At 44.1% G+C, this 24,262-nt stretch overlaps 1 protein-coding gene across 1 annotated transcript in view; it reads left to right on the forward strand.

Moving 5' to 3' along the window:
• The first annotated feature begins 671 nt into the window (after window positions 1-671).
• LOC147689809 (galectin-3-like) overlaps window positions 672-24,262 on the forward strand; it is a 201,020-nt gene continuing 177,429 nt past the window's right edge. The window contains exon 1 of the mRNA XM_086936598.1: window positions 672-782. The gene's annotated coding sequence lies outside the window, so the exon portion shown is untranslated. The remainder of the gene's footprint in view (window positions 783-24,262) is intronic.

A 24,262-nucleotide genomic window follows, 5' to 3' on the forward strand; every position in this document is an offset into this window, starting at 1 on the left:
AGCACTAACGGTAACTTGGACTGCTGTTTTGTTACTGGCCTGTAGATGGTTATGGGTATCCTAGCCATACATTTGGAGCCTTCCAGATAATGCTCTTGGAACAATTCCCTGCTGCACAGATATTTAAAGATTAGGCAGGATTCAATTAATCTAATCTTGAGTTATTTTCTGTTGTTAATTAGGAGAGAGCATCCCTATTCCAGTGCGGATCCAGAATCTGCAGCCAATGTCTGGACTATTTTGTTTGCAAAATGTCTTGGCTCACTGTGTAAGTAGCTGGGTGTTGGTTAGCTCCACACACTCTTGAACAGTCTTATGATACTTTTGCATAGGGGTCTCTTTTCAATGGTGTTGGGTTATATCTTGATTTCGGTGTGAATGTATTTCTGTCACAAGAATAATGCAGTTAAGTGACAATAGACAAATCATTCCCTGAAGCATACATTTATTAGCTTTAGATTACCATTTATCAATTCCTCGAAAAAAATTAATGCAAATAGTAATCTGAATGGGGTAAAGCAAAGCATTTGCCATGTTAGATTAGGCGTGTCACATTCTCTGCGGTGTAAATTTATTAGCTTTAGAAAACCATTTATCAATTTCTTGACAAATATTAATGCAAATAGTAATCTGAATGTGGTAGAGCAAAGCATCTGGCAAGCTAAAGTAGGCGTGGTTCAGTCTTTGGTCAGACCTTAAAAGGTAGATTCTTGGAACCTTGTATACAGAGCACAGCAACAGTCAGTAATTGGACATCACAGGACATTAGGCGCCTTGTTCAGGTAATACTTTTCTTTTGGACTGGCCACAAATAGCTATTATGTATTTATTTTTTAAAGTTTGAAATGTTTTATTAAAGAAGTACGAAACTTACATTAGTTGGAGTACAACTTAGCTGAGATTAGTTTAACTAAAATATAGGAAATTAAATTGTCAGTATAAGACAACCAGAATCAATGGTTATTAAATGTTATATACTAAATCAACAAATAAACACTATAGCGAACACCTAAATGGTATAACTAAGCATTTTCTAGTTTTATAACAGGAAGAAGTGAGGGAAAAGAAAAAAGGGGTGAATCTTGTTAAGAGGAAAAGAAGGGTATAAGCTGCAACTGTATCATATTGACAACCACTAACAATGGGAAAAATAAAATTAAGTTAAGGGGGATCAAACTGATGAGTAGTAGTAGTAGGAGAGGTAGGCAATTTTTGAGAAAGAAAGGTGGAAAGAGGCAGCCACAGATTGGATCGCTTGATTAATTGCTTAGTGAAAGTGATTGTAGCACAGTCTAATCTTTGGTGATTGCAGAGCATACTCTACCATTTAAGGAACATAACCTCCTGGGTGTTCTCCACTGCTAGACATTATAGCCTGTAAAGCAATTGTAATTGACAAATCTGCAAACTTTCCCAGCATAACAGTGTTTTTCTTTATAGGAGAAGTACTACTGTAATCATGAAGGGGGGAATGAGCAATGTTTGTCTTTATACAAGAGTCTCTGAAAAAAGTGTTCATGAGACTCTCAACCGCACTGTCACAACTTTCACTGTATGTTTATCTCTTCTTGCATGATCTGGAGGATAGCGTCAACACTGGGTCTTTATCACTTGAGTTTTCTGTTCTCCAAGTGATACTATATACTCCACTAGGAGGGAGACTGTCTTTGTAACAACAGTGGATTGTGTTTAAAATGATCTCTTGTCCAGTAAGAGACGTTTTAATCAAAACTGGATAATGACTAGGTTAAAAAATGCTCTGTGTTGATATGGACAAATTCTTAGTCCATAACACCAGGTAATCAGGTTGCCATGTTTCTGGCAATTTACACCCTTACGGGTCTCGTGGTTTTCATCAGCACCTTTTTGAAGGCCTAAATTTTAGGGTACTTCAATGCTGTGTATAAGTGTTACCGAGTTTGGTCATTTACCCATTTTCATCTTGGAGCACACAGTGTCCTGAAAACGATACAGTTACAGGTTCAACCTTACACCTATAGCTAAAAGAGAATAACAAAAGAAGACAAAGATTTGTGATAACATTTGTGACTTCTGATATTTATGGTGATCCCTTTTACACCCGGTGTGACCCTATTTTAAATATAACAAAATTGTTATTATGTTCTGCTTGTGATTTTTTATTTAATAATTTGACTCCATTTTGTGGTAGAGCTCTTTATTTACAAGATATAAAGTATTTTGTGCAAGTTGTAAAGTAACTGCTCTCTTTTGCACCGTTTTAAGTATGCAGATAACACCATGCTTAAGATGAGTAAATCTTTTGCTTAAAAATGTTATGTAAAGTTTAGATGAAGAAATCAAAAAAGAGTGTACATTCACGTTATTTGCAAGTTTCCCAAATGTTCCGAAATGCGACGAGGCAGTGACTCGGAGGTGTTTTTTTGTAGTATTTTCTTAATTAGATAATCTGGCTCACTCTTGTATGTATTAGGTGCATGGCATGTTGCACATAGTCATAGTCAGCATATTTTGGCTCAAGTATCTCACAACGATGTAGGGCATTCATGATTGTACGTGCGATTAGCCTGTACAGTTGGATAGTACTTTAATGAAGTGATTATTGGATAGTGATTGTGGAGGTGAAAAATTATTTATTTGAATTTTTATTAATGGCTTAATGACTTAAGAAGAAATTTATTCTTACGGAAATGGTATAGGTAGAAAGAAGGAAACATGGAAAAAAGACTGCTATTGCGTGTACTTGAACTTGAATACTCAAATTTAATACGAAAAAGTGTACCCGTTCTAGAGAGAGCCCTACAAAACTTCCTGTGGTTCTCATCCTAGCAGAGTTTTTCTCTGCCTAACAACATACCTTGCTTTGAACAGATATGGTTGCAATGGGTTGTTGTGAAAGTGTATGACTTTGTGTGAGAGTAGTATGTTAGTGTGATTAGTGTTGTCTAACCAGGGTATCATATTTTTCTCTTTTCTTTGGGTTTTTTGAAATTCAATATTGTCTGTATTATATAAAAAGTGCTGTGGACTCGTTGATAATGTATTGTTTTATTGTGTTAGTTAAATGCTAGCCAAGGGCTAGTGTAATTTAATCCCTTATCAAAATACATATAAATTATATCGCTCCGATGTTCTCCTATCCGGGTTTTGACATTTCTATGTCTATAGATATGTCTACAGTTGTGCCTGGAAATCATAGCGTTGGTGCTGGGAACCATAAAGTACATGCAGTTGTTTCTCATCGCGCAAATAAGGACACTCCACACAACTCTGCTATGTAGCATAAAAGGTCACTTTATTATTAGGACAGCCAAAGACAGACTCCGAACCTTACGTTTATTAAACAAACACCTTTGTATAATTTTCCCAAACCTTTTCCCCAATCGAATTTTTATTAATGGCTTATTGACTTAAGAAGAAATGTATTCTTACGGAAATGGTATAGGTAGAAAGAAGGAAACATGGAAAAAAGACTGCTATTGCGTGTACTTGAACTTTAACTCGACTTTAGAGGGCTTGCTTTTACCATGCTGTATTCAAAGGTGGTGTAATGGCTAATCCAACATGAGGGATATGATCTCGCAAGCTGATATTCAAGTTCAATTAGAAGGAAGAACCCATTCTAACAAAAGCCTACCAGGCTAATACTCATATTTAATACGAAAAAGTGTACCCGTTCTAGAGAGAGCCCTACAAAACATTCTGTGGTTCTCATCTTAGCAGAGTTTTTCTCTGCCTAACAACATACCTTGCTTTGTACAGATGTGGTTGCAATGGGTTGTTGTGAAAGTGTATGATTTTGTCTGAGAGTAGTATGTTAGTGTGATTAGTGTTGTGTAACCAGGGTATCATATTTTTCTCTTTTCTTATTCAATATTGTCTGTATTATATAAAAAGTGCTGTGGACAATTCAATGTACTGTACAGAATGGTAATAATTTATATATTTTTTTAAAAGATATATATTTTTTATATGTTATATGTGCTAAAAATGATAAAAAGAATAGAATGAGTTCAAAAAAGTAAAAGATAAAAAGTGATGATAAAAAAGAAATAAATAATTAAAAATACAACCAAAGAAAGTGTAATTGTTGTGTTTTGAATGTCCTAGAAAATGAAATGAACTATGTTTCAATGTGTTAAAGTATGTAGGCTATGAGGTAATATATTAGTGTTGTAAATACAGTGAGATTACTGCCACTTGGTGTTGCCAAATGTTGTAAATTGCAGACTCTGACTGATCTGTAATAAAATGTAGTGCAGGGTAAGAGAGAAATTTCAAGTTGTTAATCACTGTGAGATGGTAGTGTTTCATGATGAGCTAAAGATTGCTTTTGTTAGATCACTGTGATTTTGTTCAAAGAAACGCAACAAAGAACAGGTTTGAGGCACTATGCGTCACCAAGCCTTATATTATTTATAATAATTAGATTCGTTGATAATGTATTGTTTTATTTTGTTAGTTAAATGCTAGCCAAGGGCTAGTGTCATTTAATCCCTTATCAAAATACATATAAATTATATCGCTCCGATGTTCTCCTATCCGGGTTTTGACATTTCTGCAGGTCATGCCAATGTATCTTAATTGACAAGGGCAGGTGATCATATAAATTGCATGTGTAATGTTGCAATTTGTATGTTGTCTCAATGTCCAGACTTGGTTCTGAATGAGTTGTAGGACTTTTGTATCTTTAGTTAAGTGACACACTGCACACATGGAAAGTGTCCTACCTCTGTTTGCAGGCCCCCTGTAGTGAGAACCGTTTTGTTTTTAATTTGTATGGGTGAACCAGCTTGCCACGAAGGTTACTGTTTCTTTTGTTGGCGAACCTGATATGAATATGCCTGATATGAATATGCTCCAGTGTTTGTAGACTGCTTTTTAGGTCAAGCGTAGACAGTGACCTGTTGTAGATGGTTTGTGCAGTTAATCTCCACCTATTTCTTGGCCTTTTTTTTAACTTGTCTAGGCCAGTGTCCTTCAGAAATACTTGCTTGTTATGTTATTTTATTCTTACAAGGCGCAACAGCAACACAAAGGTTTCCCGGTGCCTGATCACGTTTTTTGCTGTCCATTTACTCACCCTGTTCTGTCTCACCCTTACTCATTCCACAACCCTGCTTAGTGTCTCTTGCAGATAACCTTTACATTAAAGCAACAGCCTAATATGTACCAGCCCTTAAAATAAGTCTTGGCACCTGAGCAGCAGGCAGACAGCCCGTAGAATTAATGCAGTGTGGACCCTGAACTCTCCATAGTCCTCTTTCTATGTCTATAGATATGTCTACAGTTGTGCCTGGAAATCATAGCGTTGGTGCTGGGAAACATAAAGTGCATGCAGTTGTTTCTCATTGCACGAATAAGGACACTCCACACAACTCTGCTATGTAGCATAAAAGGTCACTTTATTATTAGGACAGCCAAAGACAGACTCCGAACCTTACGTTTATTAAACAAACACCTTCGTATATTTTTCCCAAACCTTTTCCCCAAGTGGTTATTACATCACCATTCCCCAATGATTTCATTATTTGCCAAAACTCCAAAACTGTTTTAGAACCAATCCAATATTTTCCTTTCCACTTTTCCTTTCCCTTTTTCACCTACCCTCCCCCACCCCCTAGAGAGAAAGGATAAGTCCGCTCTAGACCATCCTATCCCCTAAAAACACGCCACCCAGGAAAACCCCCAAGTGTTTTCCTGCCCCACCCAAAACCTCTGCAATATATAAAACAAAAAATTAAACTTTCTTATGAGTACACCATAGATCAACACAACACAACTTTGCCAAAACATCCCGCAGTTCCATAAGATAATACGCTTGCCCCATCTGCGACAAATGCACCCCATCATCTCTGAACAAATGCAGCATCTTGCTTGAAAAGTGCTCGTGTGCCAAAACAGTTATGCCCATTGCCGTGCAGAAAATTTTCATTGCTCTGTTCAATTTACGACGGGCTTTTTCCACCGCCGAATGTAATCGAGCCCCTCTCCATTGGTGCCTATACACGAATTCTGTCCAAACAACCGTTGTTCCCACCCAATTATTTTTGAGTACTGCTAGATCCAGCTTCATTCACTGTATCAGGGTCAGGCCTGATAATTCAACCAAATTGTTTTCTCCCAGGTGTATGATTAGGAGATCTGGGATTCCCCATTCAGCAGCCAGTTTGGACAGCAAAGGAAATAAATCATGCCATTTCATACCCCCCAACCCTTTCCACAACACCTCATGGTCTTTTCCATACAAACCCAAACCCTTCCACAGATTTGCTGTTCGGCAAAAACTGATGACCATTTTACCAAAGAATGGCCCACAATCCATGTCCTCTTTTTCCGGGGGAAATCCAAAACTCGACCAATGATAAAAAATCAACATTAAACTAGTATACAAAAAAGGGGGCTGTTGCATTTCATAGCCGAACATATCTGTAGCAACAGTTTGATTTCCACCTCCCAATGCGCTGTATCTCCTCCCTCCCCCAACCCAGTCTGGCAGCTTCCGTAGCGGCACCTATCCTAAAGGAATGGGTCCCAAAGTACTGCGGATTTTCCCCCACCAAGGCTAGACTTTTCCTTAAAACTGATAAAAACTGAAAAGAAGTCAACTGGCCTTCTTGAACATGACAAAAAATCACCCTTGAAAGGAAAAACTTTGACAGTAAAAATGACTCCCACTCAATCAAAGGACAAAAACTCCCCACCCCACTCCCCCTCAACCTTATCCATGTTTTAACCCCTTTTTGGTCTGTCTTTGACTGTCTCAACCTCATTCACAATTCTTACATCTGACGTCTGCATCCCCACCTGATTCCTTAAACCCAAAAGTTCCGAAATCTGGAACGCACCAAAAAACAACCAGACCATACATAACCTGAATCTAACTAATTCCCATTCACTATAGCAACAATTAGGCAGAACTCCTAAAACCCGACGTAATAAGTCAAATGTAATAGGCTCTCTCAAAGACTTGCCATGAACTTTGCTTCGCCCAAAACCTTTCAGCATCCTACGCAACAAAAACCCAACCTGTACTACCTTACCTAACAATAACTGACTATAAAACGAAATGCCCGCAAGTTTGCCTGAAATCGTTGTATGCGACAAACCCTTGTCCATTAAATGTAATACAAAACGTAACATGAACTGTTCATCTTCTACTGCTGCACCCTCCTGATCATGAGCCAAAGCATAAGTCAAGAATTCAGACCACGCTTGCTGGTAACTCTTCCGCGTGGACATAGCAATGGACTGCTCCACCAGCTCCGCAATCCTCACTCCCCCAGGTCCCAGATGGTCGAAGGAATCTCTGTCTTGCATCTGTCCGCTCTTGGCGCCAAATCTCGGAACTTCTGCCAATTGCAACGAGACAGAGCGTCGGCGATTGAGTTGTTGACACCAGGATTATGCCTGGCTCTAAAAACAATGTTCAGCTCAAGGATCTGTAACATAAATGCTCACTACAAATGCAGAACCCTCACTTGCTTCGCTCTCTGCCCATTGACCAAACTTACCACCGCCATGTTGTCGATGTGAAATAGTACACAACGATCCCTGAACTCTTCTCCCCACACCTGTAGTGCCACCAGTAGCGGAAAAAACTCCAAGAAGGCGATACTACGGCCCTGAGCTACCAATGCTCCGGCCAACTCTCCGCGCACCAGCGCCCTTCCCAAAACAGACCAATGCCTTGCGCCCCTGAAGCGTCCGAGAAAATCTGAACCTGCCACATTGTGTCGTCCTCCACAAAATTGATCGACACACCATTGAATTCATCCAAAAAATCTTAACCAGATGACCAAATCTTCTTTCACCCTGTTTGTCAGTCTGATGTGATGATGCGGCAAGGAAGCACCCGACATTGCAAAACCAAGTCGTCTGCAAAAGGTTCTTCCCGCCCTCACCACTCTACAGGCAAAATTGAGATATCCCAATAGCCGCTGAACTTGTCTGAGCTGCAACTTCTTTTCACCCAGAACTTCCTTCAAAAATGCCTTGATCTCCTGCACCTTAGCCAAAGGCAAACGAGCCACCATTGCTTCAGTATCAATCTCTATGCCTAAAAAGACTAACTTCGTTGCTGGACCCTCTGTTTTTTCTGGAGCCAGCGGAATCCAAATTCACCTGCCATCTCCTGAAAGGAAGCCAAAACTTTGTTACACTGCTCGGTTCCAGCTTGACCAATAAACAAAAAGTCGTCCAAATAGTGACAAACTGCCTTATGCCCAGATTTTCTTATTACACACCATTCCAAGAACGTGCTAAAAGTCTCGAAAAGAGAACACAAGATGGAACAGCCCATGGGCAACACACGATATACTTAGAATGCTTCCTCAAAATACATTCCAAGCAGTTCAAAATCCAATGGGTGTATAGGCATCAACCGAAAAGCCGCTTGAATATCACATTTCGCAAACTGCGCACCCACTCCAGCCACACGAACCACCCGCAAAGCATCGTCTACAGAGGCAAAAGACACTCCAGTGTCCTCTACCGAAATGAAATCATTTATCGACTGGCCCTCCGGCCAGGACAGATGGTGAATGAAACGAAACTCACCTTGGACTTTCTTTGGAACAACCCCCAAAGGCGATAACATCAAGTTGGGCAGGGGACAATATTGAAAAGGACCCGCTATCCTGCCCAGATCCAATTCCTTGTCCAGTTTAGCTCTAACCACATGAGGTAATTATTTCGCTGATTTTAAGTTCTCGGCCCAACGCTGTACCCGAGGACCCTGATAACCAATCCGAAACCCTACTCGAATACCCCAAAGCAATTTAACCGCTGCCGCCCCATCCGTGTAGTCTTTCAAACAGGACAGCATAGCCTGAAGCCTAATTGGGGTAGGAGCCTGTTGGTATAAGAGTTGGAAGGGTCCCTCTGCCTCTCTGCCCTCTCCCGTGATCCCCCAGAGGCTGCATGGGGAAACACTGAAAGATGGCATGCCGACCCCCACACTGGGCACACTCATGCTTGAACCTGCAATATTGTCGGACACAGGTACCCCGATTAAAGCCCCAGAAAGCTCCCGTGGCAGACAACTGACCCCTTCCCAACCCACCCACCCCCAATGGAGCGAGACACTGGAGAAAGGGACGATAAGTTATAGGAAGACCATTTGCCGTGTGAATTGTAGCTGATGCCTGATGCCCTGACATCCATTGGAGAAATCCTTTCTGTGTATTACTCTTTTGTTTGACCATGAGGCCTACACATTTAAATCAATACCTTTTGCTTTATAACTGTGATGTTAGATAGATATTGGGTAAATATTAGTACTCCACACTAGAATATCATTTTTGTTACTCTCAAAAATGTATTATTATAAGGAAACATTTGTACTTAATAAAACCATTGTTAAAATTGCATTCAATTAGTACTGTAATAGGGTGCTCTGGTACAATCTTATATACTATCTAACAATTCCGATTCACGGTATCTATCTCAGAGTCACTCCAAATTAAAAATCATATACTTTTATACACACAAATTAAATACAAAATACATACAATTCTGTTTGTTTGTTTGTACAAGCTTTATTCTAGATAATTTCTCATAAAAGCACAGCATAAAATTGAACATTACAGAATAAGAGACAAAGCATTTAACAGGTAAAAATTCATATAGACATTCTGTGCAAGCTCATACAATATCGACATAGAAAAATTTACATATAACAAATTAGTTTAGATTTTGGGCAATTAAAAAGAGAAACCTGATTAACTGGTCCCCCCCAAAGATCGTCGCCTGATTGCCCAGGCCCACCCCAAGTATTTAGCTACCCCAATAACTATCGATTCCTGAGTTGATGTACACAAAATTCTTAATGCCACTGCGCTGTCACGTGTCCCAAGGTTTTTGCATACAGGTGTAAGCCATACTCTCCTAGGTGATGAGTAGGCTTTACATACAAATAGAAAGTGGCCTACACTCTCCACGGCTGTTTCACATACTGGGCATAACCTATTAGTCGACCTCTGCCAACCTGCCGTTAGTTTTTTTAGGGGAATAGAACCGGATCTTAGCTGAAAGACTAGCTTCCTATCCATTGGTACCGTAATAGTGTCCCAGTAATTTTCTAGGATAGGACAAATTTTTGTCTCCAGGAAGCGACCCGCCATAGAGTCAGACCTAACACCTTTCAGCAAATTGCCGTCCACCCAATCCCAATATTGTAGTTTGAGGGCTTCCTTGCTTGGGAAGGCTTCTTCCACTGGGTTAGTCCAAAGATTGGAAAACCCCAAGTTGATTAACATGGCCCTTAGGTTTTTAAGCCATTTTATCTTGTGGAAGTTGTCTTCCTTAATTATCGAAAGGAAACCTTCAGCATATTGTCTAATCTCTGGAGTTGTCCAAAGACGTCTCCACTAGAGAACATGGCGCAATCGCGCTCTATCGCTAATTGGACGTCTACCCAACTCTAGGAACAATGGTATTAGGGGGGTGCTCTGTGGGAGACCTGTAATCCCTCTGAGAAACTTATTCTCAGATGTCTGTAGGGCCGCTATATTATCCCAAGCCCATAACTCCGCACCGTATAAGGTGGCACCTAGGACCTTTGCGTCATACACTATAAGGGCGGGTTTAATCGGTTTTGTCTTAGATTTCCGGTGTTCTCCCCGCAATGCACCTGAAAGCTGTTGGTGCTTTAGGGCCGCTTTTTCCAAATGATGTGACCAGCCAGGGCCCTCTGCTATCTGTACCCCTAAATATGTGAACTCATTAACAGTCTCTAACTTGCTATTATTCAGGGTTACCTGAGTGAAGTAGTGTGGCTCACTGGTTAGAGGCGGCAGACCTGAGAGCAGAGGACGGCCCGGGACCAGGGTTCGATTCCCGGCGCGGCAGGTTTCTGGACCAGGGTCAGCGGACTCGATAATTCTCTCGCCTCGGTGCCCACTCTGATCAGCGATCACACTCGGCAACTCTGGGCATTAGCTTGCCTCATCTTCACTAACGGCCCCACCAGACCGCCGGGGATGCCTGGTCTCGCCCTGGAGATACCCATTAAGGGACCATCTCTCAGGGAAGCCAGGAAGGGTTTCGCAGCGGTCGAAGCGCCTTGGGACCCTACGGGTAAGTAGTGCGCTATATAAATGCCAATACATTTACATTTACATTTACATTTACATTTACATTTACATTACATTTACATTTACCTTAGGGTAGATTTTACGGCGAGGGGAAAAGGCCATTAATTTCGTTTTCCCCACATTTACCTCTAGGCCGTGCTCTTTGCAAAAAATATCAAAAATATTTAATGCGCGTTGTAGCCCTGCAGGGGTTTTTGACAATATCAGGGTATCATCAGCGAACATCAGGATCGGGACCCTGACGTCCGCTAACGATGGAGCGTCTACGCTTGCTCCCAACATTCGCTCGACAATCCCATTGATAAATAATGAGAAGAGTAAGGGAGCCATGGCACAGCCTTGTCGGACCCCCCTTTCCACGGGGAAGTCCGAAGTTGACTCGCCATTCCCACCCCACTGAACTCTTGCGAAGTTGGATTCATGTAGACGCATAATTAGGGTGAGCAATTCGGCAGGAATTCCCAGCTTTTGTAAGAGCAACCATAGCTTAAACCTGGGGACTAAATCAAATGCCGCCCGTAGGTCGACAAACGCGACATACAGGTAGCCTCTTCCAAGTAAAACCGTCTTCCACTGCAGTATGGTAAAGCGGAAAACCTGGTCAATGGTACTGGTTGCTCGCCTGAATCCAGCCTGATATGGGGAAAGAATATTTACAACAAGGGGTGGTGAGGGACAGAGTCTCTGAATTAAACAGAATACTCTCACCCAGTCAAGAGATCAGGGCTAGATCCAACACCGTTTTTTAGCTCACTGCACCATCCCAGTTTCAGAACCTGACTGTATGCAAATTAGTCTGTTCCTGTCCCAGTGCATGATGGGAACAGGGCAAACCAAACTACAAAAGCCAATTCTTACACTGGGAAGGAAACAAGCTACCGGGGACCGGTTTCTGGCATTTCAGCCTCTTCGGCCCGGCTTGCTTGAATCCTGATGGTGCAATGAGCAAGGGACTCACATCTGAGTATACCCTTCCACGCTTAGGGTGGACAAAAATATTTACAACAAGGGGTGGTGAGGGACAGAGTCTCTGAATTAAACAGAATACTCTCACCCAGTCAAGAGATCAGGGCTAGATCCAACACCGTTTTTTAGCTCACTGCACCATCCCAGTTTCAGAACCTGACTGTATGCAAATTAGTCTGTTCCTGTCCCAGTGCATGATGGGAACAGGGCAAACCAAACTACAAAAGCCAATTCTTACACTGGGAAGGAAACAAGCTACCGGGGACCGGTTTCTGGCATTTCAGCCTCTTCGGCCCGGCTTGCTTGAATCCTGATGGTGCAATGAGCAAGGGACTCACATCTGAGTATACCCTTCCACGCTTAGGGTGGACAAAAATATTTACAACAAGGGGTGGTGAGGGACAGAGTCTCTGAATTAAACAGAATACTCTCACCCAGTCAAGAGATCAGGGCTAGATCCAACACCGTTTTTTAGCTCACTGCACCATCCCAGTTTCAGAACCTGACTGTATGCAAATTAGTCTGTTCCTGTCCCAGTGCATGATGGGAACAGGGCAAACCAAACTACAAAAGCCAATTCTTACACTGGGAAGGAAACAAGCTACCGGGGACCGGTTTCTGGCATTTCAGCCTCTTCGGCCCGGCTTGCTTGAATCCTGATGGTGCAATGAGCAAGGGACTCACATCTGAGTATACCCTTCCACGCTTAGGGTGGACAAAAATATTTACAACAAGGGGTGGTGAGGGACAGAGTCTCTGAATTAAACAGAATACTCTCACCCAGTCAAGAGATCAGGGCTAGATCCAACACCGTTTTTTAGCTCACTGCACCATCCCAGTTTCAGAACCTGACTGTATGCAAATTAGTCTGTTCCTGTCCCAGTGCATGATGGGAACAGGGCAAACCAAACTACAAAAGCCAATTCTTACACTGGGAAGGAAACAAGCTACCGGGGACCGGTTTCTGGCATTTCAGCCTCTTCGGCCCGGCTTGCTTGAATCCTGATGGTGCAATGAGCAAGGGACTCACATCTGAGTATACCCTTCCACGCTTAGGGTGGACAAAAATATTTACAACAAGGGGTGGTGAGGGACAGAGTCTCTGAATTAAACAGAATACTCTCACCCAGTCAAGAGATCAGGGCTAGATCCAACACCGTTTTTTAGCTCACTGCACCATCCCAGTTTCAGAACCTGACTGTATGCAAATTAGTCTGTTCCTGTCCCAGTGCATGATGGGAACAGGGCAAACCAAACTACAAAAGCCAATTCTTACACTGGGAAGGAAACAAGCTACCGGGGACCGGTTTCTGGCATTTCAGCCTCTTCGGCCCGGCTTGCTTGAATCCTGATGGTGCAATGAGCAAGGGACTCACATCTGAGTATACCCTTCCACGCTTAGGGTGGACAAAAATATTTACAACAAGGGGTGGTGAGGGACAGAGTCTCTGAATTAAACAGAATACTCTCACCCAGTCAAGAGATCAGGGCTAGATCCAACACCGTTTTTTAGCTCACTGCACCATCCCAGTTTCAGAACCTGACTGTATGCAAATTAGTCTGTTCCTGTCCCAGTGCATGATGGGAACAGGGCAAACCAAACTACAAAAGCCAATTCTTACACTGGGAAGGAAACAAGCTACCGGGGACCGGTTTCTGGCATTTCAGCCTCTTCGGCCCGGCTTGCTTGAATCCTGATGGTGCAATGAGCAAGGGACTCACATCTGAGTATACCCTTCCACGCTTAGGGTGGACAAAAATATTTACAACAAGGGGTGGTGAGGGACAGAGTCTCTGAATTAAACAGAATACTCTCACCCAGTCAAGAGATCAGGGCTAGATCCAACACCGTTTTTTAGCTCACTGCACCATCCCAGTTTCAGAACCTGACTGTATGCAAATTAGTCTGTTCCTGTCCCAGTGCATGATGGGAACAGGGCAAACCAAACTACAAAAGCCAATTCTTACACTGGGAAGGAAACAAGCTACCGGGGACCGGTTTCTGGCATTTCAGCCTCTTCGCCCCCGGCTTGCTTGAATCCTGATGGTGCAATGAGCAAGGGACTCACATCTGAGTATACCCTTCCACGCTTAGGGTGGACAAAAATATTTACAACAAGGGGTGGTGAGGGACAGAGTCTCTGAATTAAACAGAATACTCTCACCCAGTCAAGAGATCAGGGCTAGATCCAACACCGTTTTTTAGCTCACTGCACCATCCCAGTTTCAGAACCTGACTGTATGCAAATTAGTCTGTTCCTGTCCCAGTGCATGATGGGAACAGGGCAAACCAAACTACAAAAGCCAATTCTTACACTGGGAAGGAAACAAGCTACCGGGGACCGGTTTCTGGCATTTCAGCCTCTTCGGCCCGGCTTGCTTGAATCCTGATGGTGCAATGAGCAAGGGACTCACATCTGAGTATACCCTTCCACGCTTAGGGTGGACAAAAATATTTACAACAAGGGGTGGTGAGGGACAGAGTCTCTGAATTAAACAGAATACTCTCACCCAGTCAAGAGATCAGGGCTAGATCCAACACCGTTTTTTAGCTCACTGCACCATCCCAGTTTCAGAACCTGACTGTATGCAAATTAGTCTGTTCCTGTCCCAGTGCATGATGGGAACAGGGCAAACCAAACTACAAAAGCCAATTCTTACACTGGGAAGGAAACAAGCTACCGGGGACCGGTTTCTGGCATTTCAGCCTCTTCGGCCCGGCTTGCTTGAATCCTGATGGTGCAATGAGCAAGGGACTCACATCTGAGTATACCCTTCCACGCTTAGGGTGGACAAAAATATTTACAACAAGGGGTGGTGAGGGACAGAGTCTCTGAATTAAACAGAATACTCTCACCCAGTCAAGAGATCAGGGCTAGATCCAACACCGTTTTTTAGCTCACTGCACCATCCCAGTTTCAGAACCTGACTGTATGCAAATTAGTCTGTTCCTGTCCCAGTGCATGATGGGAACAGGGCAAACCAAACTACAAAAGCCAATTCTTACACTGGGAAGGAAACAAGCTACCGGGGACCGGTTTCTGGCATTTCAGCCTCTTCGGCCCGGCTTGCTTGAATCCTGATGGTGCAATGAGCAAGGGACTCACATCTGAGTATACCCTTCCACGCTTAGGGTGGACAAAAATATTTACAACAAGGGGTGGTGAGGGACAGAGTCTCTGAATTAAACAGAATACTCTCACCCAGTCAAGAGATCAGGGCTAGATCCAACACCGTTTTTTAGCTCACTGTACCATCCCAGTTTCAGAACCTGACTGTATGCAAATTAGTCTGTTCCTGTCCCAGTGCATGATGGGAACAGGGCAAACCAAACTACAAAAGCCAATTCTTACACTGGGAAGGAAACAAGCTACCGGGGACCGGTTTCTGGCATTTCAGCCTCTTCGGCCCGGCTTGCTTGAATCCTGATGGTGCAATGAGCAAGGGACTCACATCTGAGTATACCCTTCCACGCTTAGGGTGGACAAAAATATTTACAACAAGGGGTGGTGAGGGACAGAGTCTCTGAATTAAACAGAATACTCTCACCCAGTCAAGAGATCAGGGCTAGATCCAACACCGTTTTTTAGCTCACTGCACCATCCCAGTTTCAGAACCTGACTGTATGCAAATTAGTCTGTTCCTGTCCCAGTGCATGATGGGAACAGGGCAAACCAAACTACAAAAGCCAATTCTTACACTGGGAAGGAAACAAGCTACCGGGGACCGGTTTCTGGCATTTCAGCCTCTTCGGCCCGGCTTGCTTGAATCCTGATGGTGCAATGAGCAAGGGACTCACATCTGAGTATACCCTTCCACGCTTAGGGTGGACAAAAATATTTACAACAAGGGGTGGTGAGGGACAGAGTCTCTGAATTAAACAGAATACTCTCACCCAGTCAAGAGATCAGGGCTAGATCCAACACCGTTTTTTAGCTCACTGCACCATCCCAGTTTCAGAACCTGACTGTATGCAAATTAGTCTGTTCCTGTCCCAGTGCATGATGGGAACAGGGCAAACCAAACTACAAAAGCCAATTCTTACACTGGGAAGGAAACAAGCTACCGGGGACCGGTTTCTGGCATTTCAGCCTCTTCGGCCCGGCTTGCTTGAATCCTGATGGTGCAATGAGCAAGGGACTCACATCTGAGTATACCCTTCCACGCTTAGGGTGGACAAAAATATTTACAACAAGGGGTGGTGAGGGACAGAGTCTCTGAATTAAACAGAATACTCTCACCCAGTCAAGAGATCAGGGCTAGATCCAACACCGTTTTTTAGCTCACTGCACCATCCCAGTTTCAGAACCTGACTGTATGCAAATTAGTCTGTTCCTGTCCCAGTGCATGATGGGAACAGGGCAAACCAAACTACAAAAGCCAATTCTTACACTGGGAAGGAAACAAGCTACCGGGGACCGGTTTCTGGCATTTCAGCCTCTTCGGCCCGGCTTGCTTGAATCCTGATGGTGCAATGAGCAAGGGACTCACATCTGAGTATACCCTTCCACGCTTAGGGTGGACAAAAATATTTACAACAAGGGGTGGTGAGGGACAGAGTCTCTGAATTAAACAGAATACTCTCACCCAGTCAAGAGATCAGGGCTAGATCCAACACCGTTTTTTAGCTCACTGCACCATCCCAGTTTCAGAACCTGACTGTATGCAAATTAGTCTGTTCCTGTCCCAGTGCATGATGGGAACAGGGCAAACCAAACTACAAAAGCCAATTCTTACACTGGGAAGGAAACAAGCTACCGGGGACCGGTTTCTGGCATTTCAGCCTCTTCGGCCCGGCTTGCTTGAATCCTGATGGTGCAATGAGCAAGGGACTCACATCTGAGTATACCCTTCCACGCTTAGGGTGGACAAAAATATTTACAACAAGGGGTGGTGAGGGACAGAGTCTCTGAATTAAACAGAATACTCTCACCCAGTCAAGAGATCAGGGCTAGATCCAACACCGTTTTTTAGCTCACTGCACCATCCCAGTTTCAGAACCTGACTGTATGCAAATTAGTCTGTTCCTGTCCCAGTGCATGATGGGAACAGGGCAAACCAAACTACAAAAGCCAATTCTTACACTGGGAAGGAAACAAGCTACCGGGGACCGGTTTCTGGCATTTCAGCCTCTTCGGCCCGGCTTGCTTGAATCCTGATGGTGCAATGAGCAAGGGACTCACATCTGAGTATACCCTTCCACGCTTAGGGTGGACAAAAATATTTACAACAAGGGGTGGTGAGGGACAGAGTCTCTGAATTAAACAGAATACTCTCACCCAGTCAAGAGATCAGGGCTAGATCCAACACCATCAAGCCCTGATCTTTGGACTGGGTAAGAGTGGTCTGCTCATTTCAGACACTCTGTTCATCACCACCCCCTTTTGTAAATCGATTTTGGCCACTATAGGTGTGGCAGGGTATACTCAGACATGAGTCCCTTTCTCACTGCTCCATCAGGATTCAAGCAAGCCGGGCCGAAGAGGCTGAAATGCCAGAAACCGGTCCCCGGTAGCTTGTCTCCTTTCTGGTAAAGAATTGGCTTGGTAGTTTAGTCTGCCCTGTTCCCATGATGCACTGGGCCAGGGACAGACTGATTTGCATATAGCCAGGTTCTGAGCTGGGATGGGGCAGTGAGATAAATAACGGTGATGGATCAAGCCCTGATATTTGGACTGGGTAAGAGTGGTCTGCTCAATTCAGACACTCTGTTCATCACCACCCCCTTTTGTAAATCGATTTTGGCCACTATAGGTGTGGCAGGGTATACTCAGACATGAGTCCCTTTCTCACTGCTCCATCAGGATTCAAGCAAGCCGGGCCGAAGAGGCTGAAATGCCAGAAACCGGTCCCCGGTAGCTTGTCTCCTTTCTGGTAAAGAATTGGCTTGGTAGTTTAGTCTGCCCTGTTCCCATGATGCACTGGGCCAGGGACAGACTGATTTGCATATAGCCAGGTTCTGAGCTGGGATGGGGCAGTGAGATAAATAACGGTGATGGATCAAGCCCTGATCTTTGGACTGGGTAAGAGTGGTCTGCTCAATTCAGACACTCTGTTCATCACCACCCCCTTTTGTAAATTGATATGGGGAAAGAGCGTTGTTGTCGTCCACCCAGTCCATAAGCTGGTTTGTAACCATTCTCCCCACTACTTTTTGCATGGTTGCTATTAAGCTTATGGGCCTATAGTTGGCAGGTAGTGAACGATCTCCCTTCTTGTGAATGGGAATAATAATTGCTCCTTTCCATAGCTCCGGGACCACCCCCCCCTTGGCTAGAGCGTTTGCTACTAAGAAGATATACCTCACCCATCTCGTCATATCATACTTGAAGATATCCGGGGGTATCCCGTCTAACCCTGGTGCTCTCCCGCATTTCACAGAACTAATCGCATTTTCTACTTCTTTAGGGGAGAACAAATTGTCAATAGCATAGACTGGCGTTATGCCCTCCACTACCCCGGGGTGCATGACTTCGGCATATTGTGGTCTGAAGTACTCAACCCAGGCTTCTTCAGCTACATTGTTGTCAGGCTTTGCGGGGCTACCTCCTCTACCCCACTTAATAATTTTCCAAAAGATCCTAGAATCCTTGTTACTAGAAGCCTCTTTTAGCTCGGCCCAGTGGTCTTCGTCCCATTTCCTCTTGGCTTGGGAAATGGCCAATTTATACAATTTCCTTGTCTCTTTAATTGCAGCACTGTCCCTATTCCTAATAGCTTGTCCCAATTCCAATCGTGCGGATCTACATTGGCGATTGAACCACCTTCCAACATCCTGAGTTTTCCTCCCTTTCTTGGTCTTAGTCAAAAAACATGGTTTAAGGAGGGAAAATAACTTGTTGTGGATGTCTGTGATATCCCTAGCCCCAGGAGCTATGGGATCCGCCGCCTCCATGGCGGAAATTGCGTTATCCACCTCGTGGTTAATATAGGTCATTATTTCCTCGTTATCCACTACCCTTGGCCATTTTAACCTACGTTCGTCGTTGCTCATGACTGGGATCTGGTCGTTCCTTAGGTGCAAGTTTCCCAATACGACATTCCACCACCTATGGGTCACACAAAGGGGGTTATGATCACTTTCTACTCTAGGCTTAATAGCCATATCAATAACCCCCTGCCACAGCTGGAGACTACATATTATATAATCGATTCTGCTCCTGCTGTTGCCGTTGTCGAAGGTGCAACTGCCCTCCTTGTCCCCTGGGGTCCTCCCATTCAGTGCTCTTAGACCATATTCCATACAAATAGCATTTAAAAATAGGATGTCTTTTGTCCACCGTGGGACGGGGTTTAAACATAAAGATGGTACTCCCCAAAGATTGTCCTCATCCTTCCCTAAGGGATCATTTGTACAGTCTAAAGGTTCAAAAGTCCTGTTAAGGTCCCCGGCTACTATTACCCTACTATCTTGGGACTTGGTGTCTAAGGAGGCAGACAGCAGCTCCAGGGTGGAAGAGTTGGTTGTATTACTGCCTCTTACATAGATGTTATACAAATCCATTGACAACCCCTTATCTGTTGAGATTCTTAGCAGTTGTAAATCACTAGTTCCCAAGTCCAACATTTTAATAGTAATGTCCAAGTCCTGTTTTATCCATACAGTAAGGCCTCCCATAGGCCGACCCTTTCCACCTTTGGATGCTGGTATGGAAAAGTTTAAATAACCACAAAGAAAGAGGGGGTCACAGGCCCAGGTTTCTTGGAAACAACAAACATCAAACCCATTGATATATTCCACCCAAGATTGAGAGTCTAACTTACTACCCAACCCTGCAACATTCCAGGATAAAAGCGTACCAAAGCTAGTCTCAATCCCATCGGAATTGCTATTGTTGGAACACACTTGGAAAATCATTGGGCTTTCGATGTTATTAGTGACCTTCGCAGGATCATCAATGGTATCAACTACCATGTTTACTGTTGATGTGGGTAATTTCACAGTACTGGCATTTATATTTTCTATCCCTGCTCCTCCCTCTACAACAGAGCACCCCTTCCCTGTAAAACCGACAGTTAAGGTTGTACCAGCAATACCAACATGATCTTCATAGGCCCCCTTAAACTCATTGATATTCCCTCCACTACTACTACACAGCTCTCTGGTGATTTGTCAACATCCCCATCCTGGGTCCTGCCATCCAACATGAGGATTATAATTCATACATGTGGTATAGTTATGTACTAGCGGTGCAGCTGGAAATGATTGGCCAGGGTACGGTGGGGGGATTTATGGGTTCGTTGAGCAGGTTAGTAAGTACACTGGTTGGGCGGGGGTAAAAAAAGGTAAGATCTACAATTCCAATACCCCCCTTGTTTGTACCCCATCCCTGCCTAGTTATCCATCCAGCCACCCTTGGGTCTTGGAAGTTAACCACAATGCAATCCCCACCCAGACTTTTGGGTGTCTACCCTATCCAATCTATTCTCCTTACCCCTATGATTAGCCCGTCAATGTCTCCTGGGAGAGGTCGATTCTCCCTTAACCAGTGCATGATCTTGTTTTTAAGCATCTGGAAGGTTTCTCTCTGTCCTATAGATAGCGGTGGAACATTTATAAGGACTGCTACATAGGGGAAGGAATCCGGAGTAAGATTCACTGGGGCTTTTCTATGTGGTGGCTTTGTCGAGGGAGGTGGAATCGATTTGGAAACTGCAGGAACAGGGCGAAGTGCAGGTTTGTTCAACACCAACTGATTATTAGTTGGTTGGGTTGGTACTAAAACTTTACCCGCTGGAGGGCATGCATTAGCCCCTTTCCCAACCACAGGATTGTTTGGAACTAACTGCTTATTGGGTGCTTTTGTAAGTATTGGAGCTTTACCCACTGGGGGACATACATTTGCCCCTAAACCAACAACAGGGGATGGAATTTGTGACTGAAGTACCACAGACTGAGCTGGGTTTATAGTGTTAGGCTGATGTAGAGCAGGGCCTGGATGTACCAATTCAGTAGGTTTGGGAGTTGTATTAACAGTGGCGTTATTTGACTTGGATAGTAATGGGGGGTTAGTTTGAGGCCTTCTTCCCTTGTCTTGGGTAACGTAGTTAGTATTACCCTGGTGCTTAGTGCTTACATCCACCTTAGCATTAGCTTTAATCAAAGATTTTGTGGAATAAAAGTTATCTAGTGTTGCCTGTTCAAAATGGTTTAATCTATCAGAGAGCTTGGCAATTCGATCCTCTATCGGGGTAAGAATTAATCTAAGTAACTTTTCTAGTTCAGGGAGCAGATTTGCAAGTGATAACAACTTGTCATTAGTTGGGGAAGCTGTCTCTGGAAGAATATTCTGTTCAGAGACTGGGCTATCCAAAGGTGCAACATTTACATTCTGAACACTTTCTATGCTATGGTTTACTTCAGTAACAACCACTCTAGTACTCATAGTTTTGTGTAATTTCCTATGCTTTTGAGGGGGTTTCACCACAAGTTTGCATTTCTTCGGTACGGCAGTCCTTTTCCTTTTAGACCCGTGCTTGGGTTGAACCAGGATAGCATGGGCACCAGAGTCAGGAAGCAACGTAGAGTCAATGTGGCTCTCACTGGGTTTTTTTGATTCAGTAACAGTGCCCTTATTTATTACTTTTATGGGTGCCTCAGATTGTTCGTCAGATTGTTCGTCAGCGGCTGGAAGATTTACTGAAGATAATGGTGTTACCAGGGCAGGATACGTTAGAGTTAGATGCTTGTCCGTTGAATTTTTAAGTAGTTCAATAGATAGTCTGCGCTCTACGCGCCTCTCAGCCAAGGATAACTCTTTGTCAATAAATAGGGATGAACGGTTAAAAAAGAATTTATCCAAAGGGCCAATTGCCAGTGGACCAATCTCGACCGGTGGAGTAGTCGAGCTGGCACTGGCGATACTTGTAGAGGCAGACATTGCCCTGTTTCACGCCAATAGGGTACAGTATTTCGATTGTCACTTACTGTAGAATGAACTGTAGGGCAACTATCAGAGGGATGGCCCAGCCCGGCCTCCTTCGGCCCCCGACGGCCACAGACGGTCCCGCCCTTGTCCCGGGCTTCTCCCAGCACGCTCCCGCGCCGCGGCACCTAGGAGATGCTTTATAGCAGGTGTGGGAGGGGAGGAGCCAGCAGGGAGAGCGTTGCAGCTGTTGTCAATGCAGAGGGGCAGGCGCTCCTGGGACTTGGAGTCCTGCGCCTGCCCTCGCTCGCAGCCCTGCGCATACCGCCGCCCCAAGGTGGGATTTGCGCTGATCGGTGGCTTAGCTCCCAACAGTCACTCAGCGTCACAGTTACCAATGTCCAGGAATACCGCTGGCGAAGCGGGACCCACGTAGCGGGTACCGCGAGGAGTGGCAGCAAAGCTGAGAGTTCGCCAGCTTGGGTTTCGACCAACTCCTGTTCAAAGCAAAGTGGCAGCAAAGGGAAGAGCAATCCGCCGTGAAAGTGAAGGTGCTCGCAGTCCCCAGTCCTTAGGAGGTAGCAGAAGAGGTGAGCAATTCATATACATTAAGAAGTCCCACTGTCGACGCATTTCGGTGCGTTGGTTACAATTATGGCACCTTCCTCAGGACGGACGTAGTGGTGTGAGTGATTCAAACCGCAACGCTAAAAGGAGATACACTCATCCTCAAAATTAATAGAAGGACTTCAATCCCTATACTTCAAAAAGAAGTAAATAATCTTTGGTTTTAAACTTCGTCCGTCCTGCATCAGGTCCCAGTGGTTTCATTGACTCCCACCCCCCTGTCTCCTTCTACCCTTCCCAGCTCCTTTGTCATCTCCTATCAATGTTGCTTCAAGCAAATGCCAAACCAAAATACATGGGTAAAAGACATTGTCATTTACATCACCAATATCACACGATGTGATACCTTTTGCATTGCAAATGCTTGTTTTATCATGTTGATAGCCGTGCCGCAAGTTGTGATACATGTAAGGACATTGTTCTCAGTGGTTTTTGCTGTTGTTTCTAAAAGGCTTTCTCAACGTTGATTCCTAGCTCTTTTTTGGCATTTGTTGATAATGTGAAGAGGATATTTTCTGTTTGGTAGTGTTATTGTTGAATCTGTAGCCTGTCTTTTATAATCTTGCATTTTGGTGCAGTTTCAGCAGATTCTTAAAAATTGGCTGTAGGGTAAGTTTTCTCTGAGTGGTCTTGGGTGAAAGTTATTGTTGGAAAGTTACTTATTAGTAGTGGTCAATATGCGTCTACCACTGGCAATAATGCTACTAACACAATATAGGGCTCAGAATAGTTCTCAGAATATTATTCCCATTCTCAGCCCTTGGTAGCTTGACTGCCAGCAGGCAGGCTCAAATTCAAAGACAGGTATGTAAAGCATTTAAAAACATCAATTCAGTAAATTAATAAGACACAAACCACAATAAAAATCCAACACCAATTTATAAACATAGGAAATATTATTATCTTTAAAATGACCCCTATACTAAAGAATCCAATGCAGGGAACCAGAGATCTGAATTTTGAAAGATTTAGCACTATACAGCACATAGAAGCCTATAGCACCTATTGGGATATCTGGTTGCTCTAGAAAGTTTCAGACCGACCGCGATTGAGCCCTGCATGGTAGGACTCGGTCAAAGTTTTTACCTTCTGACTTTCAAACTTTTCTGGAGATTTTCTTCCAAGGGCCCCTTGAAGCTCTCAGCCAGTAAGATTTCAATGAGGGTTAGCCAGCTTGCCTTGCGGCGAGCTCCTGGTCAAACCTTTGGAAGTCAGACCTCCGGAGCTTTCCAGCGGGATGACCTAGATATCCAGGCCGGCTCGCAGCTGAAGGTGGGCGACTTGACTCTGACAGTTGCTCCCGGTCACCTTTTCTATGTTCGGACTTAGAAACTTTTACAAAGCCTTTTATCCCGGGGTCCCTAGATGATCTTCACCAGACTAGATTTGGTGAGAGTTCGCCAGCTTGGGTTTCGACCAACTCCTGTTCAAACTCTGGAAGTCAGACCTCTGAGGCGTTTCAGCAGGACAAACCTGGAGGGCAGGACAGTTTGGGGTTAAGGGTCACCGGCTTAGCTGGTCAGGATGAGTTGGTCCACTTATGAAGCTTTTTTTCAAAGTTCCCTTAAAGTTCCCTAAACGTCTGGAACTTCCTCATGAAATTCTCAAGGTGTCCCAAACTTACTCCAAGTGTCTGGAGGCTCCAAGATGGTCCTTGAAAGTGTGGGACTTCAATTCCCACAATCTATTTGGACAAAACCCTTACAGATCCACTGTTAGTGCCCAGGC

This window comes from Lissotriton vulgaris, chromosome 9, assembly GCF_964263255.1.
Source record: "Lissotriton vulgaris chromosome 9, aLisVul1.2, whole genome shotgun sequence".
Taxonomy (NCBI): Eukaryota; Metazoa; Chordata; class Amphibia; order Caudata; family Salamandridae; genus Lissotriton; species Lissotriton vulgaris.